This window comes from Periplaneta americana, chromosome 2 (genome assembly GCF_040183065.1).
Source record: "Periplaneta americana isolate PAMFEO1 chromosome 2, P.americana_PAMFEO1_priV1, whole genome shotgun sequence".
Taxonomy (NCBI): Eukaryota; Metazoa; Arthropoda; class Insecta; order Blattodea; family Blattidae; genus Periplaneta; species Periplaneta americana.
The window spans coordinates 154,004,400-154,018,061 of NC_091118.1; the positions used below are offsets into that span (position 1 = coordinate 154,004,400).

General features: G+C 32.8%; 1 long non-coding RNA gene across 1 annotated transcript in view; it reads right to left on the reverse strand.

Annotated features, from left to right (window-relative positions):
- Positions 1-1,132: 1,132 nt before the first annotated feature.
- LOC138694711 (uncharacterized) overlaps positions 1,133-13,662 on the reverse strand; it is a 160,752-nt gene continuing 148,222 nt past the window's right edge. Inside the window, exon 3 of the long non-coding RNA XR_011330997.1 lies at positions 1,133-4,807. This is a non-coding gene — a long non-coding RNA (uncharacterized lncRNA). The remainder of the gene's footprint in view (positions 4,808-13,662) is intronic.

Sequence of the window (13,662 nt, forward strand, 5' to 3'; positions counted from 1 at the left end):
CAGTGTGGGGGACTGCAAATAAGACTCACATGCATCGCCTACAAGTTCTCCAGCATAAGTTCCTGCGTACTGCAACAAATGCCCCCTGGTTTGTGAGAAATCAACAACTGCATCAAGAATTGGGAATTCTTCCACTAGAACAGTACATCCACTCAATGTCAAAATCTTTCTTCAACAAACTTCCTGGTGTTCCTGGAGCTGTGACATATAACATTGGAGCAAGATCTTGTCAGCCATCTCGACTTAAAAGGAAACTCCCTCAAGACATCCTTCTTAGTAATACTGACGACTCTTCATAATTTAACACAGAAAATCGTCATATCTTTGTTCACATAATTCACAAAAATGTTTAATTAATTAATTTAAATTAATTAGAGGAGCCTTTAGAGCCAACCTCAGCATGATATTCTGCATGTGATATTCCATAATTTAACAGTGGTCTGTATAGCAAGTTTGCTGGTCGACCAATATTAAACATAAAAAAAAAATATATATCTGACCTACGATTTTATGATCGGGTAAACGAACTTTCCAACCACGGGATAAGTCAGAACCAAAGATAGGCTATAAAAAATTGACAAGCTTTGAAGAGTTCCGTTAGTTCTCCATAGGTGGCACCATTACTGGGACGGTTGAAAAGTGTTAGGCAAAATGATTATATAGATTAAGCATAAATTATTCTCAAATTTTAAAATATCAGCGATTTTCAGCTAAACCCTATGTTATTTTACAATCAGTAGAATGGGATGAACTCCTGCTTCATGAACACATTATAGGAGTAAGAAAGAAAGGAAGACCTAGGAAGAAGTAGTTACAGGATGTTGAGATGGATATGGGAAGAATAGGTATAAGAGGATGGAAAAGGAAGATACAAGATAGAGACGAGTGGAGGAAAATTGTGAAGGAGGCCAAAGCTCACAAAGGGCTGTAGAGCCAGAAAAGAAGAAGAAGAGTGGGATGAAAAATTGAATTCTATTAAGCGGGTATATTTATGTACGACTGGTGTCACTGACTATTATCTTCGCCATCTATTCATAAAGTAATAACTAGAGAAGCCACACTTAAACCAACAAATTATCGATCACTATCGATTAGTAGTGTCAGATATGTTTGAACGTCAGTGTACGAGTAATTGGCAAAGAATGTAGTTTCGTAATTGCTGTTAAATGTTTTATTCATTTTTCATTAAACAATTAACACTTTTTTTTGTGAAGAGTGTGTTACATGGGTTATATAGGAACCATTATGCGAGTAATCAAATAGAAATGTTCACTTCTAGAGGCAACATGAATTAATTACAATGCACAGTAATTACAGATAATTTCAGTACAAAATACCATATGACTTAATAACAATAATAATAATAATAATAATAATAATAATAATAATAATAATAATAATAATAATAATCAGCAAAATTCTTCACACTTTAGGCATTTATTTCCCTGAAACTATATACTGAGTGTAACGAAACAAGTGGCCAAAACTTGAGATATATATGTAAAGAGGAAAATGGTTATATCAACATGGGGCCGGAAATGCCTGATTTCTGTGTAACGCTTGCAAATATGAGCATAATCTATTCCAGTTTATTTTGTATTATTATTATTTATTTTTTTTTTTTGCAATTCATTTTGCGTAATTTTCAGAAAAGTCTATGAATATGTTAGAAATTTAATTTTTTCAGTCGTTGACTTTATTACTTTACTTTATTTAACATGGTGTGAATCGAAAGTCTGAAATCGTAGCTGTGGAAGTGTTTTCTGTGGATGTTGGTCGTGTACTGGTTAAGTTAAATTGTTAAATAAACTTCTACAACATCACTACTAGATTGAATAATTATCCTGTAACATGAACAACAACAGAACATACGCCCATCATCTGATTAACTATAAACAGTTTAAACCCAACATATTGGCATAAATAATAACACCAAGATCCACAAAATATAGGCAGTTATAACAGGCTAGAATTTTACACCATGATATGGAAAAGTGAATACCTTGTAACAAAATATTGTAATTTGCAAATCCTCACATGCATAGTAAAGCATTAAATAGAGTTAGCTCATTTTTATATTTTATCTTACTTTTAGCCTCATATCATTACATCGTTCATATTATCGTTCACATGTGATGACTTGCAAAGAATATACCCATGATAATATAAGTATATTTTAATTGTTGACAGTTGGGGTATCCACAATTCAACATTATAATACTAATTCATATAATTTTTAATAGGTTTTATCTTCATATGATAGTAAACATGTATTGTATGTGTAGATTGTGTAGATAACACTGAGAGTATTGATATTGTAAAATGACAGAGTGTATCTGATGATGTTGATATGGTCAACGAAAACGTTCATACATCACACAATTTATTATGTAAAGGTTAACACCTAACAAAATATATAAAGTAGTAAAGTCAACGACTGAAAAACATTAAATTTCTAACCTATTCCAGTTTGCTCAAATTATTTTGATGCATTCTATTTACAGGAGGTCGAAATTCTGAACAGTTCATCAAAGGAAATGTAAACAGAATGCGTCACAATAATTCCAGCAAACAAACGTATTTGAGTGTATTATGATCATACGTCTTGTAAGTCCTACTAAGAAACTAAGCATTTTCGAATCCATGTCGATATAAACATCTGTTTTAAAATACGGAGAATTTTTGATTTTCATTTCATTATTGTATTCCATAGATCTTACATTAGCATTGAAGCTTTAAGATGTGGAACAAGTCAAAATTTTACAAAGTTACAAATTTTTGGCGAGATGAAGTGAGGCCGAGGATTCACCATAGATTACCTAGCATTTCGATGGCTCAGAACGAGACTGTTACAACTCAAAAATAGAGATTTTTCATTAGAGCCATTTAAAGTTTTCCATTCTATATGGCAACACAGAGAATCATGGCACAACAATGTGCATTTATGTCCCACTAGGAAATTTTTAGTTTTAACACTTTCACATAGCATAGTTCTCAATTCAAGTGTTCAAATGATGGTAATAACTCAAAAAGTGAATTTTTTGAGGTGTAACAGTCTCGTTCTGAGGCATCGATTTGCCTTATGTTTGGGGAAAATCTCGGGGAAAAAACTCAAGCAGGTAATCATTCCAAACGGTAATCCAATCCGAGCGCAGCTCTGAATCAGCAGGCTAGCGAGTCTGCTGACTGAGCTACGTTGGTGACTCTACAAAAATATACAGCCCATAGCAAGCAGATTATTCAATTTACAAAATTAAACAATTATTCATCAGTTGAGCTATAAAAATATAACACATAACAAATAAATTAATTCAATTTAAAAGCACAAACAATTGAATCAGTTGAGATATACAAAGATAGATGATACATATCATGCAAATTACATCAATTTGCAAACATAAACAATTCATCAGTTGAGCTATACAGATTACTATTCAATTTACAAATATAAAATTCGTAAGTTCAGCTATACAAAAATATATCATACATAGTAAACAGATTCAATTTACAAGCATATTTTATTTTCGCTATAGCCTACAACATTGCACAATACATATCAAGTAGATTAATTCAATTTACAAACATAAACAATTCATCGTTTGAGCTATACACTATATACAATTCATCAGTTAAGTTGTAGGCCTACTAAAATATACAATACATAGTAAACAGATTAATTCAATTTACTAGCTTCTCTTTAGTTGAACAATACAAAATTGTACAATTCATATCAAGTAGATTTATTCAATTTTTAAACACACGCAATTCCTCAGTTGTGTTGAAGATTTAAGTATGTACAAATTCGGTTAATTCTGTTCTAAACCCTTTCTTATGGTCCTTCAAACTTTTAAGATAATTAGGTATTACACTAATGTTCAAAGGTATCCGACCTACGATTTTATGATCGTGTAAGCGAACTTTCCAACCACGAGATAAGTCAGAACCAAAGATATACAAAATTGACAAACTTTGAAACAGTTCCGCTAGTTCTCAATAGGTGGCACAATTATTGAGACAGTTAAAAAATATCAGAGAAAATGATTATATAGATTATGCATTAATTATTATCACAATTGACAATATCGGCGGTTTCCAGCTATACCTAGTGTTTTTCTACAATCAGTTGAGCAGGATGGAAAATTAATTCCATAGTGCTGGAATATTTATCTACAATTGGCAACAGTGAGTATTATCTTCGCCATCTATTCATAGAAGCAATAACTAAAGAATCCACGTTTACACTAATAAGTTATCGATCACTATGGATTAGCCGGATCAGATATCTTTGAACGGCAGTGTACATTGAAGACAGTAATACATTAATGCAATCACTGATTAAGGCTATAACTTCTTTATTGTGTTAATATTACAAAAAATATCTGGCTGATTAGTTTCGATGTGGTGTCCGTCATTATCCCAACTATCCCAGATATTTTTTATAATATTAACACAGTAAAGAAGTTATAACATTAATCATTGATTTTACAAGTGTTAAAAGAATGTATCCAACATTGAAGACTACATTAGCCTAATAGTGTACTCCTTTTTATAACAGCTTAGACTAACAGAAGGTACATGGATATCTGATTTATGTCGTATATTAAAATTATGAATGCCGGATATGGCGTCATGATGACGTCAGCAGGAGAATCGTTGTAGAAATGAGAATGGCTGAAAAACCGGAGTACTTTATGAAGACTGTCCATTTTTGCTTTGCCCAATACAAATGCCACCAGGATCAAATCCCGGACCATTTCAATGAGAAGTCATGAGTTGACTTAGCAGACACCATCTTGGGATAGATGATCTGTGAATAAGCAAATTGATATACAGTATACAAATATCGGGTTCATCATTACTGCAAATAAAACAAGCAAATGACTCCCTCATATAAACTACACCTGAATGCTACAGAGTTTGAGCTCACACCCACGCTTTTTCCATATAACTTTCGCCATATCGGATCCAATAGTCGTTTTCAGATGTCAAGAGGTATTAGTTTCTCGTTAGTCCCAAGGTTTGGAGAGTGAGACGTGTAACAGGAACGAAGGGCTACGTCCCATTTTTGTAACCATCAACGAAAACGAATGAGAACCCTATATTCCGTAATGATGAAGATTGTAGAGGCCGGCTAACATATTGGAATTAAAGTACAGCACTAAGTGATTAAATCAACAAGGAATTTAATACACATTCTATAATCTGCAACAAATAACATTATGCAATGGAATTATCTCCCCTAAGCGCAATAACAAAGCAAAAACAACAATAAAAACTGTCAAAAGAAGTAAATAAACGAATACAAACAAAATAATTCTGTCCTAGGTGTGATGCTTATTGTAATACATCAAAATAAGAAAATTTAATAGACATGCAAGAAATGTAGAAATGAGTTTAAAAAACGAATGTGATATCCGATATACAAATACACTCATCTAAACTGTCTAAGGAACACCTTCAATTTGAATTAGTCCTCAATTAAAGAACATGGTGCACAATAATAAATGCAATTTATAAATTTAAAGCATTACAACACTAAATTAAAACAGTAACAATAAATCATAATGGTATATACCAGTACTTAACGAATTTACACCCCTGAACTCGTTTACTTGTTAACTTTAAGACTTATGATATCGTGAAACATTGAAATGTAATATAGAGTTCAGTACTACCACTGTGTCGCTAGTACCTGGTATAACAGCCACTTGCATTCAGGAATGCTCTATATCTTCTTGGCATTGAGAAAATTAGATGCGAGATTTCATATTGATCGATATTTAGCCACTGGTGTTGGAGACGTATGAACAGTTGGTTCAATGTTTCAATGTTCTCCACTTCTTCTAAAACTCTACTCTGTAACATATCCCACAGGTTTTCAGTGACATTGAGATCTGGGGACTGGGCAGGTTACGATAAATTTTGAATAATATGCATTTTAAACAACTCAGAGAGTATTCGAGCAATATGTGGTCTGGCATTACCACAGTCTACTATATACAGTCACAAAGCTTGAGTTTTGAGGGTGCTAGAAACAATAGACTGTGACGGTACTATTTTGCATTGCCTGTAATGAGGCGATATTAGCGATCCTAGTGGTGAGCAACTATCTAATGTTTGCACATTTACCACGTATTGAGCTTCACGACTGTTTATACTAGACTGTGGCATTGCCATACATAAAGAAAAGAAAATTCAAGACCAAATTCCTCAGCAGTAGGAAGTACAACAGGTTGCTACAGGTATTATTGCAATGGTTTGCTCGCAATGATCTTCTAATCAAAGCAAGACTAATTTTTCTGTTGGTCATTACACCTCTCCAAACTATGATGGAATGAATCTCTTTGCAAATTATGAACCTCTTATATATTACCTCTCCACTACTTGGTTGTCTTCAAATGCATATCCTTCGAGATTCTGAATGCTGGCCGAAGCGACATTCATCCGAAAAGAAAATGTAATGCCATTGCTCATTACCAAATGTTCATGTTGCTGGCACCACACAATAATGTATCCTCAATTTCTATGTCGAATAGCTGGATATCTTATTGGGCGATTGGCATAAAGCTCTGCTGGCACCACACAATAATGTATCCTCAATTTCTATGTCGAATAGCTGGATATCTTATTGGGCGATTGGCATAAAGCTCTGCTGGCACCACACAATAATGTATTCTCAATTTCTATGTCGAATAGCTGGATATCTTATTGGGCGATTGGCATAAAGCTCTGCTGGCACCACACAATAATGTATCCTCAATTTCCATGTCGAATAGCTATATCTCTAATTGGGCGATTGGCATAAAGCTCTGCTGGCACCACACAATAATGTATCCTCAATTTCCATGTCAAATAGCTGGATATCTTATTGGGCGATTGGCATAAAGCTCTGCTGGCACCACATAATAATGTATCCTCAATTTCCATGTCGAATAGCTAGATATCTAATTGGGCGATTGGCATAAAACTCTTCTATGTAACCTGTTTCTCAGAATCGATATCAAAAAGATTAAATTGTGGGCAATCTGCAATATATTTTTTAACATAGTAGCTGTCACAGTTATTTCTTTCAAGGTCCTTCCTTACAGAAATCTGTTTTGTGCAACACTTGCAATCCTTAGTTTGCCTGAGTGTCGTCTTTCTGGACACCCACATTCCTGATAGCGACTCCAGAGTCCAGTAGAGCATTATTTTATCAGGAGTTCAGAATTCTAGTGGCATTAGATTGTGCTCCACCAGTTTCATTGATTATTCCAGCAGCCTTAAACATGCCATCACTACTACAATTCCTACATCCAATATTTACTTCCATTATAAAGTTTTTTTTCTCTCTTTCAATTTACGTTTCACACTATCAAACCTCAGAAAATTCCTCTCTCAAAAGTACGTCCGAACTGTGGGATCCAGTCGCGTTCGAAACGGAAGACCCTTTAGAATTTTGTATTGAGAAACTGAATAATAGTAAATCGAAAACAGCAAGTTAGTTACTTATTAAATACTTCGACTGCTAGGTGTGAAGGCACGAGAAGTGAAGATGACGAAACGGATGTAGGCTATTCTGATTTAATTATCCAAATACCCTGACTGTATTTGAACTTGAGTCCACTGTGCTGCAAGTAAACATTCTGGGTCAGGATTTTCTCAGATTAAGTCATCTGTGCGAACGAAAATTAATGTAAGAAAATTATTAAACTTTCGATCTTGTGTTGATACTAACATAAAGTTTCTTTTTGGATTACAACATAGCAGAATAGCTACATTATAAGTGTAAAACTGTCTTCTATTCAAGAAATAATTATTATGTAACGGTTCGTTTGTTACATACCTTAGCAAAGATTCTTTGTAGCTCAGATCCGAACAAATCATTTTTCTTTTCCTCTCTACGATCTGTTATTTTCTTTGTCTTGTTGCTGACTTGCTATGAAGACAGAAACGTATTATAAATTATGTCTTTATTCTTAGAATGTTTTTTCTTATGTTCACCGACACACAAGTTTAAAGCATTCATTCAGGCTGAGAACTTTTTTCTTTTGCCAGTCACACATCGAAATCCAATTTAATGCCAAATTCTAGCGTACACAAAACATCTCAACTTCTGATTTGTTTTCTTCAGTGTGTTGGCTTTTGCGTCTTTCACCCACTCAGCTGCAAGGAAAAGGATGTTACCAATCGCTTATTCACCTTGCTAGTCAATCACTATATTTATCGCGCCAGAATGCTTTGAGGGAGACAGAAATAATAGTGTCCCAACGGCGACGTAGCTACTGCTGTTAGACTTTAAAAAATGCTATAAATTAGTACGAAAGGAAATGAATAGAAAGACAGACTTCGCATGTGCCACAAAAAATAAATAAATAACTTGAAAACGTTGCTACCACTTTTAGTTTTTATTTTGTTGCTTATATCTCTCGTGAGGAATTTTTCATCACTTCCGGTATCTTTCTAAACTATAAAACATTCTATATCTTCTTAATGTAATGTCAATGACTCATGTAAAACATAAAACCCATTTCATGGTCTGATAAATTTCTAAGACTAAAAGTTAAGGAAGTAATGATTTTTTTTCATATTTAAGCAACATTTCTGATAAATATGTAGATATATCTGTTAGAAACTAAATAATGTATTCCTTTTGAAAAACTCTTCTAAGGCCTATGGCTGTGAAATTTGTGCTTAAAAAATATAAGAAAATAATTATGTGAATATTATTATTAATTTCTGATCCTACACAATTATGCAGTAGAAGCATAAAACCTAGTGCTCTTCTTCAATTCAGAAATAAATTAAAATAGACTAGACTAATTAGGCCTATAAGATGATTATATAATTATGTAGAAGTAATATAACGTGCAGATTTTAATAGCTTATTCCTTATATAGTAGAAGAAAATTCTAAAATCATGTTAGTCCAAAATGAATACTTTTCTCAGAAAAAAATAATTTTCCCCTAAATGTCAAAAATGTCCCACTCGATAAGTACTATCCGTACGATTCTGATTTTTACTCTTATCATTAGATAAACTGATAAGGAATTATTTAACCCTTTACAGTTTTTTAATAAAATGGACGTTTTCTTACAAAATAAAAAGATAAAAATGTATTGTTTCCTGCTATTTTTTATTTATTTCAAGTTATATCACTTCCACTCTGTATGTATAAAATATTGAAATAACGAAATTAAAATTGCAAGTTAAAATGGCAAAACTATCACAAAGAAATTTTCTTTACCACACATCGTATGAGTCTACGGAGGATATAATTTCGTTTATTTTAATAAAAACCATCATCTGAGAGATTAATTGCCTTCCTCCTTCTCAACCAATGACCGTCGATCGACAGACAGATAGACCGATCGATTGACAGAAGGACAGGCCGACCAAACTGACTGTGTCACTGATTAACTGACTGCCGATTGGCTAATTGACTGACTTACTGTCTAGTTGACTGGCTGACTAGCTAGATCAGCGTTGTCAGAGACAAATGGAGCGGAGCGCTCCACTATGACTGGTCGCGTGCTCCGGTGTTTCCAGACATAAGCAAGTTCACGCTCCACAACCGGTTTTGGAGCTTACAACTCTGACACTACTGAGCTAGATGAATGAATGAATGAATGAATGAATGAATGAATGAATGAATGAATGAATGAATATAATACTTGACTGATTTACTGATAGTTCGATTAGCTGACTCAATGCGTTAACGAAGTTGATGGACTGATTAGCTGAATTAATTAATTAAATACTCGACTGAATTGCTGAGAGTTCGATTAGCTGACTCAATAAGTTAAATAAACTGATGAACTGTATGATTGGCTGACTTAATTAATTAAATAGCTATTTAACTGATTTAATAACAGTCCGACACAGTTAACGAAAGCGATGGATGGACTGAGTGGCTGAATAAGTAAATCAATTAAATACTACACTGATTTACTGACAATTCGACTCTGTAAGTTAACGGAACTGATGCACGGTATTCTGATTGAATTAATGGATGAACGAAAGTATTAATCAATTATTCTCCTTTATGACTCTGTGGATAGCGATTGCGTCTACAAACCAAGTCATCTGCGGCAGGATTCTAGGGGTGGGCAGAGATTTATCTCTATTCCACGGGACTGACGGTTTGTCCCTTGTCTTGTATTTGTTCTGAGGTGTCTCAGCGGTGGCCCAGAGTCATGCTGACCATACGGTCAGGGAGGTCCACAATGTAAGAAAATCTTATATTGGTCTAGAGATAAATCTCCCCTACACCGTATTGGCCTGTAAGTGTTACAAAAGAAGGTGATACACGACAAAGAAAGGAAGGAAGAAAAGAAGGAAGAAAGAAAAAAAGAAAGAAAGAATTGGGCCTAAGTATTAAAAATTTACTGACTTTTTCATTGGTAGTTCAACTAAGACAAGTGAACTATCCCGAATGAATGAATAAATGAATGAATGAGTGAGTGAATTAATTAATTAATTTTAAAAGACTGAATTAAACGTATTATCTCTTACGCTAATAGATTGAATAGCTCTCTGACTGACTAATTTATTGAAGTAATTAATTAATAATCCCTGGATGAAATGCTTGACTTGTTTCATTCAATAGCAAAATAACTGAGTTAAATAAAATGATTTACTACATGAATGAATGAATGGATGGATAGATGAATGGATGAATGAATGAATAAATAAATACGTGAATGAATCAGTGAGTGAATTAATTAATTAATACTTAAAGACTGAATTTCAAACTATTATCTCTTACGCTGATAGATTGAATAGCTCTCTGACTGACTAATTTATTGAAGTAATTAATTAATAATATCTGGATGAAATGACTAACTTGTTTCATTCACTAGCAAATTAACTGAGTTAAATAAAATGACTTACTACATGAATGAATGAATGAATGAATGAATGAATGAATGAATGAATGAATGAATGAATGGAGTGAGTGAATTAATTAATTAATACTAAAAGACTGAATTTTAAACGTATTACATCTTACGCTGATAGATTGAATAGCTCTCTTACTGACTAATTTATTGAAGTAATTAATTAATAATCCCTGGATGAAATGCTTGACTTGTTTTATTTACTAGCAAAATAACTGAGTTAAATAAAATGACTTACTACATGAATGAACGACTGAATGAAGGAAAGAATGAATGAATGAATGAATGAATGAATGAATCAGTGAGTGAATTAATTAATTAATATTTAAAGACTGAATTTTAAACTATTATCTCTTACGCTGATAGATTGAATAGCTCTCTGACTGACTAATTTATTGAAGTAATTATTTAATAATATCTGGATGAAATGACTAACTTGTTTCATTCACTAGCAAAATAATTGAGTTAACTAAAATGACTTACTACATGAATGAATGAATGAATGAATGAATGAATGAATGAATGAATGAATGAATGAATGAATGAATGAATGGAGTGAGTGAATTAATTAATTAATACTAAAAGACTGAATTTTAAACGTATTACCTCTTACGCTGATAGATTGAATAGCTCTCTTACTGACTAATTTATTGAAGTAATTAATTAATAATCGCAGGATGAAATGCTTGACTTGTTTCATTCACTAGCAAAATGACTGAGTTAAATAAAATGACTTACTACATGAATGAACGACTGAATGAAGGAAAGAATGAATGAATGAATGAATGAATGAATGAATGAATGAATGAATGAATAAATACATGAATGAATGAATCAGTGAGTGAATTAATTAATTAATACTTAAAAACTGAATTTTAAACTATTATCTCTTACGCTGATAGATTGAATAGCTCTCTGACTGAGTAATTTATTGAAGTAATTAATTAATAATCGCAGGATGAAATGCTTGACTTGTTTCATTCACTAGCAAAATGACTGAGTTAAATAAAATGACTTACTACATGAATGAACGACTGAATGAATGAATGAATGAATGAATGAATGAATGAATGAATGAATGAATGAATGAATGAATGAATAAATACATGAATGAATGAATCAGTGAGTGAATTAATTAATTAATACTTAAAGACTGAATTTTAAACTATTATCTCTTACGCTGATAGATTGAATAGCTCTCTGACTGAGTAATTTATTGAAGTAATTAATTAATAATCCCTGGATGAAATTATTGACTTGTTTCATTCACTAGAAAAATAACTGAGTTAAATAAAATGACTTACTACATGAATGAATGAATTAATTAATGATTAAATAAATGGAATAATTGACTTAGTCACTCTCTGGTCGGCCTACGTGAGTTATCGAAACCGACTGGCATACTCTCTGACTGACAGTACGACTTTCAGAGTAGCTGACTGTCTACAGATTGGCAGACCAACCGACTAAGCGTAAAATACTCTGCCTGGGTAGTTGATTGGCTGACTTGTTGACTACCTAGTCGATTAAATGCTTAGTGCCAAACTGAATACCGTAGAAATAAAGAAACTGCATAACACTAACGAGAGGTACAATACTTAAAACTCTTGAAATTTTTCGAGTACCAGGATATTTGTAATACCACGTTGTTTCTAGAACGGTACAGACATTCCTAAGGATATTCAATTGATCTGAGGCTGATACATCAGAGCTGTGTAAGAAGACATTGACATTGTGCAGAGTAAGTGTCGTTACAGATCAGATTTAAGCCTTGGCAAGGACGGGTAAGAATGAATGCGGTATGCAGGGTTTTGCATGCATGGCTAAGATTTATACCTATCTGTGGATTTGCTCCGCGTGAGGGCTGGGGAACGTACAAAGTATTATGAATGTGATGGAATTAACGCCGTGCGACAACGCTCCTAGCTTGCAGTGTAAACAAAAGAGAGGAGAAATTGTGTTGCCAACAAAACTACGCGGATATAATGCACACATATCGAACACCGATAGCATCAACCACCTAAGAAAACATTGAATCTCATTGTTTAACAACAGTAGTAATAACAATAATTATAATAATAAATATTATTAGTCAATCAATATCCAGATTTACGTGTAAACAATAGTGTTATTAATATCTTTAAGAACGCCATGTGATTTCAGAAACTTACATGATCTATACAATTATTCAGTGATTAAAAATGAATAGGGGTAGTAAATAAATAAATAAATAAGTAAATAAATAAATAATAATAATAATAATAATAATTATTATTATTATTATTATTATTATTATTATTATTATGCTTGGTCTAATTAGGTCTATAACTTATTCTTTTTCCACTCCTATGTGTTTATTAATTTTATACTATACGTTGGTTAGATCCAAGCTTGAATATGCATCTGTTGTATGGAACTCGGCTAAATTGGAGAATATTCAAAGAAAATTTATTTCGTTGTGTTCTTATAGAATTTTACCAAATTCCGATTATAACTATGAGATTAAATGCAATTATTTCAATTGCGGTAGTTTGTTCACCAGACATCAGGATCTTGATTATTTATTTTTTTGTAAAGTCATTAAGGGTGATATTGATTGTGAATCTTTCATAAGCAATATCAGTCTTCGTGTTCCTGCTAATGGTTTAAGATATCATAAATTGTTTTATAATAAGAATCCTAAATCTCTCTCTCCGGTCTGCAGATGCATTAAATATGCTAATTTGCATGGATTCAACTTGGATCCATTTAATGTGTAGTATATCTTTGAGTTTTTAACTCACT